We start from the raw sequence: 20,199 nt of genomic DNA on the forward strand, positions 1-20,199 counted from the left end.
ATTAAATATAAATTTCCTGCCACTAAAATGTGAAAATCGTTGCCATTGCCATGGCAATTAATTAGCAAAAGACAATGAAATCTTCTGAAAGTCCAAAAATCACTGGAATAGGCAATGGATTAAAAAGTCACTGGGGGTTGGGGGGATGTTAGGGAGAATATTGGGAATTCAGTTTCCTAGAAACCACGGCTCTCTGTTGCTAAATGAACGATTTTCCACGTAGCTGCTTCCTTCTCATTCATTGCCATGGGAGAGCACATGGTGAGATGGGTGCCTCTCCTGGCTGCCTCCACATTAGAGGCTCTCTGGGCAGCAAGCACTAAACCAACCAGGAAATTGTTTAACCAAGATGTGTGTTTCCCCCTCAGTCATTAAATAACCAATACAGCAATAGTAGCCATGCTCCCCAGCAATGAGTTCACAATAGTAACAACAATCACACGGTCAACCTTTTGTTCTCCAATCTCAGGAGCATTTGGAATGACCCCTCTGTCATCTTGACCTACCACAGACCCATTTTCTGGGGGAGGAAACAAAGAGTCTAAAAAGCAGGTAGGAGACTTCAACAGAATACAGGCATCTTCCGGCTGAGTCCACCAGAGAGGCAACAGGCTACACTACATAAGCACAATTGGGCACAAATCTTTTCTGAGACTTGGTTTTGATCATCTTGTTCATTCAGAAACTAGTGGCATGGCTCTCGCTGCTGGAGAGAAAGTGATAGAAGCACTCATCCACGCTTGATCCAGCAGAGGAAAGGACAAAACAGAGTGTATCTCACATCCCAGATTATTATGTGTTCCCTATATGAGCCAACTTTTACCCAAACCTACCTATGCTTCACCAGCGATGGAGATATCCAGTGGGCAAGGAAGGAGATGAAAGCAGGTGGATACAGGCAGGGTCAGATTATCCAGGGACTTTTGGGCCATTGGTAAATATCTGAATTTTATTTTAAATGCAATAGGAAGCTACTGGAGGGTGTAACCAGGGAAATGATGTGACTTCTAGTTGTATTTTTCAAGAACCACTCTGGCTGCTTTGTGGTGCATGGGTTACAGAGGGCAGGAGTCAAAGTCAGGAGACCCTTGCAGCAGCGTTATTTCAACCACACCCTGTGGACCAGAGATAGCCTGCAAGCTGTTACCATCTACGAGGACAGGAACTGAGATGAAGTGTTTAGAGGCTTTTAAATATCTTGAAGTAGTTTAACATTGTGGCGATATCTAAGCAAGATTTTTTTTTTTTTTTTTTTTTTTTTTACAAAAATATAAGGCTACAATGGACTCAGGAGCTGGGGTCGGAACTGGTCCTTTACCACAGATAATTTGAGAGCCCGTTGCAGAAATTCAGGGAAAGGGTGCTGGATGCTTGAACAAGAGTGGATCAGGCACAGAGAGACAGTGTTCCAGTCTCCCAGGATCACAGATGGACAGTAAGAGGAAGCTGGAAGTTCAGGATATGGAGGCTAGAGCACCCAGTGACACCTCTGCCTCTGCCCACCTGCATTAAACCTGAGCACTTGCCAATTCTCTGAAAAGCAGCAACCAATAACTTTGTTTCATTCCTGAAAATAATATTACACATGGCATAAATGTTAACAGTTCAGACACTAGAGTGAAGCTACCCTGTATTTAAATCCTGATTTCACCATGGTGTGACCTTGCATGAGTTACTTAACCTCTCTGGGCTTATCAATAAAATGGGAATAATAATAGCCTCTTCTCAACAAGTTGTCCATGAGGGTAAAATAAGAGGAAGCCTGAGAAGAGGGTGACACCTAATCAACAGTCACTCAGTCGTTAGTTGTTCATGCATCCTCCTGTGAAGAAAAAGCTTCATAGCAAGATCATGGTCACAGAATCACTCACTTCTGCAAAGTATCTTACATTGGACAAAGTCCCATCACATACATCACTTCATGAAACCTCTGCAATGGCATTGAGAAGTAAGGAGAAACAGGCCCAATTTTCTGTTGAGGAGAATGAGGCTTAATGCATATAGAGAGATTCCCAAACTTGCCCCAGGTGGATGAGGTATTGTTTCATCTGTCTGCTCCCCCACTGGAAACAAACTGTCCAAGAAGTCACAGAAGCAGCAAGGAGAGGCCAGGTGCAGTGGCTCAGGCCTGTAATCCCAGCACTTTGGGAGGCTGAGGTGGGCAGATCACTTGAGGTCGGGAGTTTGAATCCAGTCTGGCCAACATGGTGAACTTCATCTTTACTAAAAATACAAAAATTAGCCAGGTGTGGTGGTGTGTGCCTACATTCCCAGCAACTAGGGAGGCTGAGGCAGGAGAATTGCTTTAACCCAGTGGGCGGAGGCTGCAGTGAGCCAAGATTGTGCCACTGTACTCCAGCCTGGATGACACAGTGAAACTGTGTCTCAAAAAAAGAAGAACAAGAGGAAGAAGAAGAAGAAGAAGAAGAAGAAGAAAGGAGAAAACAAGGTCACCATTCTCTTTGGCAGTCCAGCTTCATGCCCAAGTACATACACAGAGAGGTCAATGCAGAAGGAGGAACAGCAACACCGGGGATGGAGAAGCTGGGGGTCAGTTCTCCTGGGTACCTGCTGAAAGGTAAGATGCCTGGAGGGAGTCTGACCCCAGTACTTCCCATTCTTCCCCTACACAACCTTGTTTACTCCCTTTTCACTCTGTCTTCCTCTGGTCTTTACCCCCAAGGTTTAGCCATGACATGATTTTGCTGTGAGCATTTTCCATAATTTTTTTTCTTCCTTGCTAACATTTTTAATATTATTTAATTTTCATTAATATAAAGTATTTAGGCCAGGCAAGTGGCTCACATCTGTTATTCCAGCACTTCGGGAGGCCAAAGCAGGAGGATCACTTGAGGCCAGGAGTTCAAGACTAGCCTGGACAACATAGGGATATCCCATCTCTACAAAGAAAACAAAATTAAGTTAGCTGGGCACAGTGGCAAACATCTGTAATCCCAGTTACATGAGAGGCTGAGGCAGGAAGATGGCTTGAGCCCAAGAGGTTGAAGCTATGGTCATGCCACTGCACTCCAGCATGGGCAACAGAGTGGGACCCTGTCTCAAAAAAAAAAAAAAAAAATTGATAGATCAATAGATACGCAGATAGAATACTCGAATCTGTCCTAAATGCACTTATTATGATATAGCTCTCAATTTTGGTTTCTTTTAATCTGCCTTTAACAGTTTGCCATGATCAATAGTCTGAATTATGCCTGGCTTGTAAGGAGAGAGAAAGAAAAAATTAGATAATTAGTGAAAAACTCCCTGAGGTGAAGAAAGACATGGGTCTTCAAATTGAAAGGACATGTCACAAGCATTCCTATACACCAATAACAGACAAACAGAGAGCCAAATCATGAGTGAACTCCCATTCACAATTGCTTCAAAGAGAATAAAATACCTAGGAATCCAACTTACAAGGGATGTGAAGGACCTCTTCAAGGAGAACTACAAACCACTGCTCAGTGAAATAAAAAAGGACACAAACAAATGGAAGAACATTCTATGCTCATGAATAGGAAGAATTAATATCGTGAAAACGGCCATACTGCCCAAGGTAATTTATAGATTCAATGCCATCCCCATCAAGCTACCAATGAGTTTCTCCACAGAATTGGAAAAAACTACTTTAAAGCTCATATGGAACCAAAAAAAAGCCTGCATTGCCAAGACAATCCTAAGCCAAAAGAACAAAACTGGAGGCATCATGCTGCCCAACTTCAAAACTATACTACAAGGCTACAGTAACCAAAACAACATGGTACTGGTACCAAAACAGAGATATAGACCAATGGAACAGAATAGAGCCTTGCAAATAATACCACACATCTACAACCATCTGATCTTTGACAAACCTGACAAAAACAAGAAATGGGGTAAGGATTCCCTATTTAATAAATGGTGCTGGGAAAACTGGCTAGCCATATGTAGAAAGCTGAAACTGGATCCCTTCCTTACACCTTATACAAAAATCAATTCGAGATGGATTAAAGACTTAAATGGCCGGGTGCGGTGGCTCAAGCCTGTAATCCCAGCACTTTGGGAGGCTGAGGCGGGTGGATCACAAGGTCAGGAGATCGAGACCATCCTGGCTAACACGGTGAAACCCCGTCTCTACTAAAAAGTACAAAAAAAAAAACTAGCCGGGTGAGGTGGCGGGCGCCTGTAGTCCCAGCTACTCGGGAGGCTGAGGCAGGAGAATGGCGTGAACCCGGGAGGCGGAGCTTGCAGTGAGCTGAGATCCGGCCACTGCACTCCAGCTTGGGCGACAGAGCGAGACTCCATCTCAAAAAAAAAAAAAAAAAAAAGACTTAAATGTTAGACCTAAAACCAGAAAAACCCTAGAAGAAAACCTAGGCAATGCCATTCAGGCTATAAGCATGGGCAAGAACTTCATGACTAAAACACCAAAAACAACGGCAACAAAAGTCAAAATTGACAAATGGGATCTAATTAAATTAAAGAGCTTCTGCACAGCAAAAGAAACTACCATCAGAGTGAACAGGCAACCTACAGAATGGGAGAAAATTTTTACAGAATTAATCTGCCAAAGGGCTAATATCCAGAATCTACAAATAACTCAAATTTACAAGAAAAAAATCAAACAACCATATCAAACAGTGGGCAAAGGCTATGAACAGACATTTCTCAAAAGAAGACATTTATGCAGCCAACAGACACATGAAAAAATGCTCATCATCACTGGCCATCAGAGAAATGCAAATCAAAACCACAATGAGATACCATCTCACACTAGTTAGAATGGTGATCATTAAAGTCAGGAAACAACAGGTTTCTGGAGAGGATGTGGAGAAATAGGAATGCTTTTACACTGTTGGTGGGACTATAAGTTAGTTCAAAACTTGTGGAAGACAGTGTGGCGATTCCTCAAGGATCTAGAACTAGAAATACCATTTGACCCAGCCATCCCATTACTGGCATATACCCAAAGGATTATAAATCATGCTGCTATAAAGACACATGCACACGTATGTTTATTGCGGCACTATTCACAATAGCAAAGACTTGGAACCAACCCAAATGCCCATCAATGATAGACTGGATTAAGAAAATGTGGCACATACACACCATGGAATACTATGTGGCCATAAAAAAGGATGAGTTAATTTCCTTTATAGGGACATGAATACGCTGGAAACCATCATTCTTAGCAAACTATTGCAAGAACAGAAAACCAAACACCGCATGTTCTCACTCACAGGTAGGAATTGAACAATGAGAACACATGGACACAGGGTTCGGAACATCACACACCGGGGCCTGCCAGGGGGTGGGAGGAGCTGGGAGGGATAACATTAGGAGATATACCTAATGTAAATGACAAGTTGATGGGTGCAGCACACCAACATGGCACATGTATACATATGTAACAAATCTACATGTTGTGCACATGTATGCTAGAACTTAAAGTAAAATAATAATAACAAAAAGAAAGAAAGATAATCTAGAGATATGTGAAATTTAATAATTGTTCATCAGGAAATTTTGCTTTTCATTTATGGTTTTCCTTTATGGTATGCTTTTCTTTACCTGTCGATTTTGGGATTTGAGGAAATAATCCATCAACAATTGCTGAAAATGTGAGAATATCTTTCACTTCAATTTGTAGATAAATTAATTTTCATAGCCAAAAAAAAAAAAAAGAAGGGACATATCAGGAGAAAAGGTGTTAAAAAAAAAAAAGTTCCATACCTAGACATATCAAAGTCACATCTGGAACTTTTTCCTTTTTTTAATTTAAAATGTGAGGGTAGTTATATAAAATGTAGGCCTATTTGGATATGAAGAATGTATTCTGAATTTTATGAGAGTAGTTAATAATCCCAACAGTTTGATATTTTTTGGAGGAATCTTTAAGGAACTAATATGTCTTGTTTTAACAGATAGTTGTCTGAAGTTCAAAAATTCCTTAAATTTCACTTTGGCTTCTTTTTCTTCTGTGAAATTTAAGATAAATTAAAAGTAATATTTTTTACTGAAATGTAATTAGTGGTCAACTCTGGGTCTGAGATAGACACAGTCTCTACTAAGAATTGGATCTATTTGGCAACCCTAGTTGTTGATTCAAGTAAGAAAATGGACTAATTATACTTTCAGGTCATTGAGAGGGAATTCAGATGTCTCCTAAACACCTATGTTACTACCACGAAATAACTGCAGCACTGAGGGAAGTTTGGCTCCCAAAAAAGTGAAGTTAATAGCAGCTCTACAAAAATTGGTGAGAAAGATTCCACCTCTCAGCTTAATTAGACAAGTGAGTTTTCATGGGAATGAGGCAACAGGATAAAAAAGTAACCTCTGTAAACATCCCAAGAAGAAGGAGTTTCCATCCAATTTATTTGTTTTTAATTAGGACCTTAGGTAGAGCTTTCCTCCAACTGTGACTGCTTGAGGCCAGTTCTAAGCATCATCAAGAATGAAGGCCACCAGCTCACCTGTGAGAGTTTGGAACTTTGGCTGGGAAACTCCTCCCACTAGATCTATGGTTCTCAACCCAGGCCAACCATCAGATCTCTGGGGAGCTTTTCACAGATGCCTTGGCCTCGCTCCACACCTTCTGAAAGAGAATCTCCAGGGGCAGGACAAGCATGGGTGTATTTTTAAATATTCCACAGGCAATTCAGCTGCACATTGGTTAAGTACCACAGGACTAGTCTGTAGAATTCTCAAGGGCAATGTGCTGTCTTTTGGAGGCAACAGGAATGTTCAGTGAAAAGAGAACTAAAATCAGGGAAATTTTCATATTCTTTGCTTGCTATACAAGTAGTACAGTTTACCTTTCTAAACATCAATTTCCTTAAGCATATCATATTTTTTAAAAATCAATTTTCTCATCCACTAAAAAGAATTTAATAAAATATTGTGTATGTGTTTTTAAGTCTGTGGTATTTCAGGAATCTAGAGAAAGGTGCAGGCATACCACCCGCTTCCTTGCCATGGAAAGCACCACCTTGCTAGTCACTTTTTAAAAATTTCTCTTGAAGGAGAAATAAACTAAGCCACAGCGTATAGCAATCTTTGCACAAAACAACAGGAAGGAAGGAGGCATTTGCCTCTGGACCTGTTGCCACTTCAGGATTGTTGATGGCACCAGAGGGGCCCGGGCAACTCAGAAGTGGTGATGGGTGGATGTGGGAAAGGATTTGTTGTCTTCCAAGCTTTCACTGAGACAGCCAAATGTGAGAGTCCTTGGCAAGGGCATTGAAAGTCAATCAAGACTGGAAACAGTCTATCTAATGGCTCACAGAGAGGAGCCAAGAGAGAGGGAACAGTGCAAACAGACCTGTTCAACAAATGAAACCCAATACCACTGTTACGTCTTATAGAAAAAGAACATTCTTTCACTTGAGTGCCATTGTCTGTTCTCCAGGATACAGTATGTTCATGAGATCTCTGGGTCTCAGTGGACAGATTGAGATGTGTGTATTTTTTACTGCTGAGACTTTTTTAAAAACAAGGTCCGAACAATGTATAAAATATGGTCCCATGTATATTTTAAAATAATATTTATGTTTAGATCTATATCTGTGAATGGACTCTTGGAGAAGGTCTAGAAAAATGTAGACCAGACTATTAATAAAGGTTAACTGTGGGGAGAGTAGTGGAAGGGAAGAAAATATGTAAATAGAAGGGGAACCATTACTTTTGACTCTGTACAATCTATTTCAATTTTTTTCAACATGGGGATATTGCTTTTTAAATTCTAAACACCACAAAAAGGTAAAAATAGTTAAAAAAAAAAAATAGCTATCAGCCACCAATGCCATTTGACCACAAGAATACTTTTTCTTCATTGGAAATACTAAAAGCTACAAAGTGTAGGGGTTTGATTGTTTGTTTGTTTGTCTCGTTCTGTTGCCCAGGCTGGAGTGGCAGTGGTGCAATCTTGGCTCACTGCAGCCTCTGCCTCCCAGGCTCAAACGATTCTCCTGCCTCAGATCCTAAGTAGCTGGGATTACAAACACATGCAACCACACCAAGTTAATTTTTGTGTTTTCACTAGAGATGGGGTTTCACTATGTTGCTTAGGCTGGTCTCGAACTCCTGGCCTCAAGTGATCCACCCACCTCGGCCTCCCAAAGTGCTGGGATTACAAGCGTGAGCCACTGCACATGATCCAAGTACAGAAATTTCGAGTAATTCTATAAGAAAAAATCAGTACTTTAGACATAATTAGAAAAATGATGTCATGAATGAATTAATATTTTTATACTATGTCTATGCTAATGATATCTACATAGAGACAAACATTATAATGGTGATAAAAATTATTAATGAATTGCTTAACTATCCACATGTGAAAGAATGAAGGTGAACAGTTACTACCTTAGGCCAGTTACAACATTAACTCAAAATGGAACAAAGACTTATACATATGAGCTAAAACTATAAAATTCTCAGAAGAAGACATATGGAAAAAGCTTCAGGACATTGAATTTAGCAATCATATCTTAGATATGACACCAAAAGTGCAGGCAAAAGAGAAAAACATAAAGAAATTAGACCATCAACATTTTAAACTGTTATGCTCAAAAGACACTACCAACTCAGTGGAAAGGTAACCCAAAAAATGCAAGAAAACATCCACAAATAATATATCTGATAGAGAATTAATATCCAGAATATATAAAGAACTCCTACAACACACACACACAAAAGCCTATAATTTTAAAATGGGCAAAAGATTTACAAATGGCCAATAAGCACATGAAATTATCTTCAACATCACTAATTATTAGAGAAACGCAAATCAAAACCACAAGATGCTTCACACACATTAGGATGTCTCTAATTTTTTAAATTAATTACAGAAAATAACAAGTGTTGGTAAGAATGTGGAGAAATTGGGACCCTTGTGTATTGCTGTGGGAATGTAAAATAAAATGGTGCAGCTCCTGTGAAAAAACAGTAGGATGGTTCTTCAAAATATTAAAAATATAATTATCATATGATCCAACGATTCCACTTCTGGTTGTATATCCAAAATAATTGAAAGCCTGAACTTAAATAGATATTTGTACACCAATGTTTATAGCAGCATTATTCCCAGTAGCCAAAAGATGATGTATTAATTAGGGGCCTGGGTTCTGCCAAAAGATGGTGTATTAATTAGGGGCCTGGGTTCTCCAGAGAAACAAAACCAACAGAACATACACACACAAACACACACACATACACAGAAAGATTTATTTTGAGAATTGGGTCACACAATTGTGGAGGCTAGCAAGTCCAAAACCTACAGGGTAGGCTAGCAGACTGAAGGTGCAAGGAAGATTTGCTGGGCCGGGCGCGGTGGCTCAAGCCTGTAATCCCAGCACTTTGGGAGGCCGAGACGGGCGGATCACGAGGTCAGGAGATCGAGACCATCCTGGCTAATACGGTGAAACCCCGTCTCTACTAAAAAATACAAAAAACGAGCCGGGCGACGAGGCGGGCGCCTGTAGTCCCAGCTACTCGGGAGGCTGAGACAGGAGAATGGCGTGAACCCGGGAGGCGGAGCTTGCAGTGAGCTGAGAGCTGGCCACTGCACTCCAGCCTGGGCGGCAGAGCCAGACTCCGTCTCAAAAAAAAACAAAAAAAAAACAAAAAAAAAACAAAAAAAGGAAGATTTGCTGTAGTCTCAAGTTCAAAGGCAGTCTGGAGGCAGAATTCTCTTTTCCTGAGTGGAATTCAGTCTTTTTCAATTGAGGCCTTCAATTGATCAGATGAAGCCTACCAACATTATGGAGGCCATATTCAAAGTCTACTAATTTAAATGTTAACCTTATCTGTATTAGTCCATTTTCACACTGCTATAAAGAAATACCTGAGACTGGGTAATTCATAAAAGAAAGAGGTTTAATTGACTTACAGTTCCACATGGCTGGGGAGGCCTCAGGAAACTTACAATTATGGCAGAAGGCAAAGGGGGAAGCAAGGACCTTCTTCGCATGGTGGCAGGAAACAGAGAAAGCAAGAGGGGAAGATCCCCTTATAAAACCATCAGATCTCATGAGAACTCATTCGGTATCACGAGAACAGCATCGGGGAAACCATCCCCATGATCCAATCACCTCCCACCAGGTCCCTCCCTCTCCAAGTGGGGATTATGGGGATTACAATTCAAGATGAGGTTTGGGTGGGGACACAAAGCCAAACCATATCATCATCTAAAAAATACCTTCAAAGAAACATTTAGAATGATGTTTGGCCAAATAGCTCAGTACTGTGGCCTAGACAAGTTGACACATAATTAACCATCACAGGTGAAAATAACCTAAGTCCCTCTACCAACGAATAAATGGATAAACAAAAGATGGTATATACATACAATGAAATATTATTCCGCCTTAAAAAGGAAGGATATTCTGGCACATACCACAACATGGATGATACTTGAAGACATTTTGCTAAATGAAATAAGCTAAACATAAAAGAATAAATATCATATAATTCCACTTATATGAGGTACCTAGAATAGTCAAATTCATAAAAATAGAAAGTAGAATATTGGTTCCAGAGGCTGATAAAGTAAGGGGTACAGAGATTTATTGTTTAATGAGTATGAAGTTTCAGTTTGGGAAGATGAAAAATGTCTGGAGATGGATGTTAGTGATAGTTAAACAACAATGTGAATGTATTTAATGCCATTGAACTGTACAGTTAAAAATGGTTAAGATGGTAAATTTTATGTTATTAAATATTTTACCACAATAAAAAAAGAATTGCTTACACGTACAGGCTTTACTGTGAGCCAGACAATATACTGAATGCTCTCCATGGATTTTCTCATGTAATGCCTATGAGTATCCCTATTTTACAGGTAATAAAACCGTCCAGAGGAAAGTGACTTGCCCAAGGCCACATTGGTAAGAATCAGATCTGGAATTCAAACCCTGACAGTCTGACTTCAAAGCCTGTGTGCTTAGTCACTATGCCACACTGAAAAGAGCAGCTACCTTAGATAAAGAGCAAACTAAAACATTTTTCGAATATTTTAAAGTTGATTCAATACACAAAATATTTGAGGAATGAATTCCAAAAAAGATAGATGCCAAATCCAGAATGGGTATGATTAATAACTATACACCTAAAAGAGCCCTTCATTGATATTCACCATGAGAAGTTCTTAACCCGAAACCACAGCATCTCCAGAAATAAAAAGAGAAAGCGGGAGGCCCCAAAAGCAGGAGTAGAATGTTTACCTGGCGTCTGCCCCATGTTCCCGTGAGTCTTGAGACACTGCATAGTTTCTCTATTTATTTTTTTAAATAAAAATAGTGCGGTCACAACTTCCTTTTTCAAAAGGGACAGCTATTCAAGTGACATGTATTGAGTGTCTACTAGACAACCAGGTGCTATGTGGATTTTGTTCAAACAAGGTGAAAAGACAGAGTGCACGTCTGCAATGAGATCCAAATGTCTCCTGTTTCCATGTGGAGCACATTTCATAGACAAGATTCACGCTGATATTCTGGCCCCACTAGGCAAATTTTATCAACTAAATATCTCCAAATATGCCCTTTCTCCAGTGATCTTCCTTCCATATACTTCTCAACTATCACCACCACAAACAAGAAGAGCAGTCATAGCTGTATTATACCTAAGGTAGTATAGCCTATTGGTTAAGACTTGGGCTCCAAAGTTAGACTGGTCTACACCTGCCACTTGTTCACTATCTAATCTTGGGCAAATTTCTTAAACTTCCTTTGCTCCTGTCTCCCCAACTAGAAAAACAGGATACAAATAGGTACCAACCCTCACAGGAGGCTGTGAGGAGGACATGACCATTATCGGAACGTCCACCATGTATTAAGTGATCAGAAAAATATAGTCATAGATGTGTCAAATAGCCATATGCGAATAATGGACTGTTCCAGGAATCATGGGAGAAGAATAAATGATCATCCGAGAGAAAAAGGGCCTTTAGAGATCATTTCACAGATGATGGCAAGGAGGACCACAAGGGTTCAATGTCTTGCCTGAGGTCACACTGGTGGTCAACAGCAGTGCCAGGCATACCTCTCTACCACAGAACAATGCTCTCAGGGAAGAGAAAGCAAGGGAACTCCAAGCTGATCCTCCACTTAGGTGCATATTACAGTTTTTATCTACTTCAATAGTGGTAAATTATGAAGTTATATGTGTTAAAATATGAGTAGATGATTCTATCAGCAGGATGAGAAAGAGCTACTCGGCATACACTATGGGCGTGTATGTGGATGGGGAGGGTTGTAACAATCACATCCATGTCAAAGACTTTAGAGCATGGCCTGTTAACAAAAAGCAGCCTGGGTAACTGCCCTGAGCACCAGACCACTTAAGCGGAGCTCCAAGACAGCCACCATGGAATGAGTCCAAAACGTAGGGCCCAGACTCACTGCCCATCCCTGCCCGCCCAACCTGCAGGACCTGGATGGATGCAGTGGAGCAGATGGGAAGGGAATGCTGGGCAAGAGAGGAGACGGGACCCCAGAGATGGATTATTCCAGAAACACCTTTTCTGTGTAACTGCTGACAGTTCGGCTTGCCATCTCCCCACCAATCTACCTCCAAGCCTCTCTGTCCTTATCACGTAATTCATGCTGTCCCTTCCCACCTCTCCCACCTTTCCAAAGTTTCCTCCAACTAACCTCCCACAGATTATCCCAATGTCCCAACATCCACAGGATAGCTCCTCACTTTCCAGCCATAGTGCCTTTGCCCCTGCAAAGGGTCTCCTTCCTCCTAAAATGTTCCTGCTCCTCTATAATCCCTTCCCTTCCTCCCATTCCCAAACCAAAACTGTTTGTCAAAACCCATTCCCAGAAACACAAGTCCTTCCGTGAAGCCATCCTACAACAGATGGCCTTTCCCTATGCCCTGCACTTCCAGAACCTTCTAGATCTTCCTAAGATCAATTCTACCTCACTCCTCATTCAAGACTCTCCTTATAGCCTCATACAATGCCGGCTAGCAAGTGGTCAGCACTCAGTTAATACCAGTTGCTACAGCAGAAGTCAGAATGGCAGCTAGGGAAACTGACGTGCAACACCGCAGGCTGGGAAGGAAGGTAACAAAGAATGAGTACAACAGCAAAGACATACTATGGGACCATGGGCCAGAACTATTCCAAGTGTTTAACGTATGCTAACTCAGTCCTCGAGACAACCCCATGATGTAGGTGCCATTATTATTAGCACATTACAGAGGACGGAACTGAGAAGGAAACTCACCAGAGAAGAGGAAACTCTCCATGTTACAGAGGAGGAAGCTGAGGCACAGGGGGGCTGAATAACTCACCCTAGGTAACTTACTGTGGGACTGTGAATTGAACCAGGCCGGCTGGCTCTTTACATTGCTTCTCTGCAACACTGTTCCTTCTAAGCCTGCTTCCCTGCAAATCATTTGAGCTGCTCCATCCACTTTGTATGCATTACCTTTCTGAATCAAAAACACACTCAGATTTGTTTTTTTGTTTTTTGTTTTTTGTTTTTGAGACGGAGTCTCACTCTGTCACCAGAGCTGGAGATGGCTGGAGTGCAGTGGCGTGATCTTGGCTCACTGCAATCTCTGCCTCTTGGGTTCAAGTGATTCTCTTGCCTCAGCCTCCTGAGTTGCTGGGATTACAGGCATGCACCACCACACCCAGCTAATTTTTGTATTTTTAGCAGAGACAGTGTTTCACCATGTTGGCCAGGATGGTCTGGATCTCCTGACCTCATGATCAACCTGCCTTGGCCTCCCAAAGTGCTGGGATTACAGACATGAGCCACTGCACCCAGCCTGCAACTTTTAATTATCGTACTAAATTCCCATCTACTGCTTTCTGAGCCAAAAATTAAAGATCCATTCTATCCAGCTCTCCCGTGACAGTAAATAACATAAGACAAAAGTCTCAAATCCAAAACATTGCTTAAACAGAGGGAATTATAGATGTTTCAGATGGAGTGGGTCTCAGGCTACTCACCTAACTCAGTATTTTTCATCATTCTGTTTCTAAATCCAGAAATGTATAACGGAGCTATCTGCAAGCATGTACGTATAACAATTACATATTATTTTGATAGAGTTATTGTTTTAATATACAATTATAAGGTCGGGTACAGTGGTTCACATCTGTAATCCCAGCACTTTGGGAGGCCAAGGCAGGCACATAACCTGAGATCAGAAGTTCAAGACCAGCCTGGCCAACATGGCGAAACCCAGTCTTTACTAAAAATACAAAAATTAGCTGGGCGCAGTGGCGGGCATCTGTAACCCCAGCTACTTGCGAGGCTGAGTCAGGAGAATCGCTTGAACCCGGGAGGCAGTGGTTCCAGTGAGCCGAGATCACACCATTGCACTCCAGCCTTGGCGACAAGAGCAAGACTCTGTCTCAAAAACAAACAACAACAACAACAACAAAAATATATAGCATATATAGAGTATATATACTATATCGCATACATAGTGTATATATACTATACTATATAGTGTATATATATACACTATATAACATACATACGATTATAAGTTTATGAACACACAGGTGGTCTGTCACATGTTTGTTTGTTTTTTAACTTTTATAAAGGAATATAGGTATCCCACTATGGATGGGAGAATACCGAAAAGACACATATTTGACTTGCAACTACCTCCAGATTTAAGTGAAAAATCCAGCAACTACCTGCATAATCCAGGTTTTACATAATTTATATTAAACACCCTATCAACAGACGCAAACGTGTTAATTCTGAATAGATCAGATAATTTTCTCAATCTCCCATCAAAACAGTCCCAGAGTCAGGGATAGAAAACGATGTTGGCTTTACAAATGTCCACAGTATTTTCACAGAAAGAAAATAGAGACATAAATTTATCAATAGATTAAATTTTGGAGTTAGAGGTTTACAACAGGACACCAATCAAATTTCTGTTCCCCGTATATTTAAAACTAACGCACTTAAAAAAAAATGAATAGCAAACCAAAAAAAATTAAATTAAAATGTTAGTGAAACGGAAGAGAAGGGAGAGAAGGGTCCAGTTTGTCAGAGCAAGTGTTACTTTTCTCCCCTTGATGACGAGAAAGCTGGTGAGAACAGCAAAAAACACAGGATAGAGATCACAGCAAGAGAAATATGATATCCAGCACGTACCCAAAACTTACCCAACTTGGTCTGTTCACTCAACACTTTATTTTTCCCACTTTGCCAGTTTAAAGTCAGACAGCGGCTGGGCTTTTGTTGTTGCTGTTTCTGTTCTTTTGATCCCAGAGCCCCATGAAAATTGAACCCGGTGTTGGATGGGATCTGGCCACGTCTCGCATTAGGGGTGGAAAAAGTTTTAAACTTGGGTTGCTTCTTTGGGAAAACGAATAAATAATAAGTGGCGAGGAGAGGACGTGGGGGACGTGCTCGGCTGACGTCGGCCCGCAAGGGGGCCGCACAGCTTCTCAGCACAGCTGTCCAGATGTGCTTCATCTGTTCCGCCCGCGGGGCACGAGCCTCGGCGGCCGCGGCTGGCATAAGCCCCAGCTCATTGGTGGCCGCCGCTCCTCACTTGCCGCGGATTGGCCGGGCGACCCGCCACTCCTGTGGGCCTCGGGCCCACCCCTCCCGCAGGCCCGCTGGTTGCATCCTAAGGGAACGTGGAAGTGCAGCGCCGTCGCTGATGTGGCACTAGGCGGCTGCACGCCCGGGACGGCTCCGGGCCGAGAGGGAGGTTGCCTACTCCCCGGTCTTTCCCCTGCCGCGAACCTGTTATGCCCCTCCTTTTAGACAGACCGCTTTGTTTAAACAGGATGATTTGTAGCCGTTTGGGGGCTGAAAACAAGGCGGATGATTTGTAACCTTTTGGGGGCTGTAAATAAGACGCGCCTGGTGCTTGGAGTGGAAGAGGCTGGGGCTCCGGGCTGCCCACGCCCCCAAAGGGCGTTCAGGCCACGCCTTGGGATTCCTCTCCCTTCACTTTCTCCAGGGAGCAAATAATAGGGCCCAATATCCTGGGGACGGTATTCTTTCTTTCGGTGGAGGGAAAACCTTAATGAACGCTTCATTGAAGTCCTTACTAACCAGAAGTGAAGTTGTTCCTGCGGAGATGACCAGGGCTGGGTATGAGAGTGGTTCGGCAGACCTGCTTGATTTTTTGTGTTGAGTGATGGTCGTTGTAGGGAACCGAGAAATGCTGCTTTGTTATGTGAGAATTGAGAAAGGACTGCGCCAAACGTTGCTTTGAACTTGGGAAAGTTAGTTGGAGAGTTAACCAGTTTTTTGATTAGTAGGTTAGGAGGAGAGGAGGAAAGAAGAGATCTGCAAATCAATTGCCATTATAATTTGTGCATATTGACAGAAACGTGACCTCATTGAAATATTAAGTTGGCAAGAGCCACACTCACTGGGCTGCACGCCAGGGAAGGCGCCAGACCCTGCATTAAACAGCTTTTACCTGCATTATCACATTTAATTCTTACAACTACCTTATAAAGTAGATATTAAAATAATCTCCAAGACCCAGCACCTATCCCAGCATGCCACAGATTTCTCCAAATATATGTTTGCAGTACTCCATCATAGTACATAAACTCATCTGCAATTTGCCATCCCTGCAGGGGTCAGAATTTATTATGAGTGTCTAAAGCTTTCACTACAATGATAATGTCTTGTTCGTTGGTGTATTTGTAATCTATTGCTGTGCAACAAATTACCACACACTTAGTGCTTTGCACAACACATGTATATCACTACATAGTTTCTGAAGGTTAGAAGTCCAGGCATGGCCTAAATAGATCCTCTGCTTATGCTCTCACAAGCATGCAATCAAGGTGTCAGCCGGGCTGCATTGTCATCTGCAGTCTCTACTGGGGAAGAATCGCTTCCAAGCTTTCTCAGGTCATTGACAGAATTCATTTCTTTGCAGCTCTAGGACTGACTCCCCAGTTTCTTTCTAGATGTGAGCTAGAGGCTGCCCTTAGCTCCAAAAGACTGCTCTTAGGCTCCCAAAGGCCATCCACAGTTCTGAAAAGTCAGGAGGTAGAGATCACAGGGGCCACCTACAAGTCTGTCTGCCACAATTGGATAGTCAGACACCTCAATTTCAATGGATCTGACTGCAATGTTATCATAACTCTGTAAGACCCCCCCAAATCCAGGAGCCTGCTCACCAAGTAAAGTGGCACTACATGAGTGGAACCACAACACTCCAATCCTTCTGGCAGTCAAGGAAACCCATAAAGGAGTAACGTTTGAATATAGCCCTTGAAAGTAATGTGTCTTGTGTTCGCCTTTCTGAATCATTTGTAATCTCACAATGCTGCACTTTTTATCACAGAAGCCACTCAACAATGGGCTGATAGTCAAGGTATTCATCAATCCTCCACACTCATTACCATCAACAGGCATCTGATACTGACCAAAAACCTACTAAAAAAAAAAATCCTCCTGCTTTTAGGAAGATGGAGTAGACATCAGTATTCCATTTCTCCTGCTAAGCACAACAAAAAATCCTGGACTTTATATATTTTCCAACATAAGAAACTCCAAGAGGTTGAGAGAAGAAGACAGATGAGTTAGAAATCTCAGAACCCAAGGAATGACGTGATGCTGAGTTCCCTGGGCTTTCTTTCTGTTGTTTATTTGTCCCAAACTTGAAGCTGAAGAAGCCAGTAACCCAAAAATGACAATAGGCACAGACAAAAAAGTCTCAATGAACCCTGCTCTCTCTAGTCAAGGATGAGGAAATGAGAAGCCTAGAAAGACAAAAAAACTTTTAGGCTGTAATGGCTCTACTTCAGCCAAACACCACAGGAGAAACCCTGGCCCCACTCACTCCTACATGGACAGAGGCTGAGTAGAAATCCTAGACTCCCGCCTTTTCCAGGCTGTAACAAGGTGAAGAAGCAGGAATCTTTAACAACGTATTACCAAACAGAATTCAGCAGTATATAAAAACAATTATACACCACAACATAGTGGAGTTTTTTCCAGCGATGCAAAATCAAAATTATAAAGTCAATCAACCCAGGCATGGTGCCTCATGCCTGTAATCCCAACACGTTGGGAGGCCGAGTCCAGTGAATCCTTTGAGCCCAGAAGTTTGAGACCAGCCTAAGCAACATGACACAACCCCATCTCTACACAAAATGTGAAAATTGGCGCAGCATGGTGTCATGACCCTGTAGTCCCAGGTACAGGTGGGACTGAGGTGGGAAGATCACCTGAACCTGGGAAGTTGGGGCTGCAGTTGCCACCGCACTCCAGCTGGGGCAACAGAGTGAAACCCTGTCTCAAAAAAAAAAAAAAAAAAGTCAATCAATGCAATTCCCGATATGAACAATCGAAAGAAAAGGAAAATCACATGAATATATCAATCAATGTAGAACAAGCCCTTGACAAAATTCAGCACCATAAAAATGCTCAGAAAAAGAAGAATAGAAGGGAATTTCCACACCTGATAAAGAACACCTACCAAAGTATATACAGCTGGCCTTATACTGAGTGTGAAAGACTGGATGCTTTCCATACATACTTTGAAATTCTATTTATGCAACATCCTTCAAGTTACAAAATTATACAAATGAAGAACAGATAAGTGGTTGCCAGGTATTAAGGAGATGGTAGAGTAGGAGGGACGTAGGCTTGGCTATGAAAGAACAACATGAGGGATCTTTGTGGTGATGGAAATGTTTATTTTATTTTTTTTTTTTTTTTTTTTTTTTTTTGAGACGGAGTCTGGCTCTGCCGCCCAGGCTGGAGTGCAGTGGCCGGATCTCAGCTCACTGCAAGCTCCGCCTCCCGGGTTCACGCCATTCTCCTGCCTCAGCCTCCCGAGTAGCTGGGACTACAGGCGCCCGCCACCTCGCCCGGCTAATTTTTTTGTATTTTTTAGTAGAGACGGGGTTTCACCGTGTTAGCCAGGATGGTCTCGATCTCCTGACCTCGTGATCCGCCCGTCTCGGCCTCCCAAAGTGCTGGGATTACAGGCTTGAGCCACCGCGCCCGGCCCGGAAATGTTTATTAATAGCTTGATTGTATCCATGAGATATTGTTGAGATATTGAGATATTGTAATTCTGCAGAATGTTACCACTGTGAGAAATGGGTAATGAGTACACAGGCTTTCTCTGTATTATTTCTTACAACTTACATGTGCATCCACAATTAACTCAAAACAAAAAGTTTAATTAAAAAAATATTTCTGACTCTATCTGACTCACCTCCTCCTGACCCCCACAATTTAGTAATGCAGTTTGGTCACTGGATGCAGCTCTCTCCAGAAAGGAATCATCTTGTTCAGCTGCTTCCTGGGTCATGTTCTAGATCAAAGGAGCAGAGGGTTAGGAAAATTTGGGATCCTGACCTGACCATTCTTGGGCATGATGTTTCATTCTTTCTCTTAATGGTAGCACTAGGCCAGCTGGGTTGGTGTACCCTTCAGAGTTAGGCTGGATAAAAGGCTAGGGGATTCAAACTTAATTCTGGTTCAGCCACCTGCAATCTCTTGTTGGACTGACCTTGTCCTAGATCGTAAAGGCAATGAACACTTAAGAGTTGAGTTGAGCCGGGCGCGGTGGCTCAAGCCTGTAATCCCAGCACTTTGGGAGGCTGAGACGGGCGGATCACGAGGTCAGGAGATCGAGACCATCCTGGCTAACACGGTGAAACCCCGTCTCTACTAAAAACTACAAAAAAAACTAGCCAGGCGAGGTGGCGGCGCCTGTAGTCCCAGCTACCTGGGAGGCTGAGGCAGGAGAATGGCGTGAACCCGGGAGGCGGAGCTTGCAGTGAGCTGAGATCCAGCCACAGCACTCCAGCCTGGGTGACAGAGCGAGACTCCGTCTCAAAAAAAAAAAGAGTTGAGTTGAGTACACTGCTCACTGAGTCCTCCTATAGTATCCTGTGTGGGCCCATGCAGTGAGCATAAGGGATCTCCATAAATTTTATCAAAATGTACTATCCTTCCTTTACCTGACCCTCTGAGAGAGGGAAATTAATGATACTTTGTCTTTCAGAACTGCCTTAGAGCCTTCCTCCCCAGAGAAAATGCCTTAATAACACTCTCCCAAACTGTTGCAAGCACCTTAAATTTATGCCACCCCCTGTCAGATAATTCTTACCACAATTTGATAACCATTCCCTTAACCTTACCAAAAAGACTGTTGGCAACATCAAAGGATGACCCCAAATCCTATACTTCCCACACCAAGCACCTGTCAACACCTCTGAATGTCTTCATCACTCCCATT

General features: G+C 42.3%; 1 protein-coding gene across 1 annotated transcript in view; it reads right to left on the bottom strand.

Moving 5' to 3' along the window:
- The window catches only part of TMEM45A (transmembrane protein 45A), an 88,360-nt gene extending 72,889 nt beyond the window's left edge, over window positions 1-15,471 (bottom strand). Inside the window, exon 1 of the mRNA XM_033211475.1 lies at window positions 15,128-15,471. The gene's annotated coding sequence lies outside the window, so the exon portion shown is untranslated. The remainder of the gene's footprint in view (window positions 1-15,127) is intronic.
- Window positions 15,472-20,199: the final 4,728 nt, after the last annotated feature.

The sequence above is a fragment of the Trachypithecus francoisi genome, unplaced genomic scaffold, assembly GCF_009764315.1.
Source record: "Trachypithecus francoisi isolate TF-2019V2 unplaced genomic scaffold, Tfra_2.0 Lachesis_group0, whole genome shotgun sequence".
NCBI lineage: Eukaryota > Metazoa > Chordata > Mammalia > Primates > Cercopithecidae > Trachypithecus > Trachypithecus francoisi.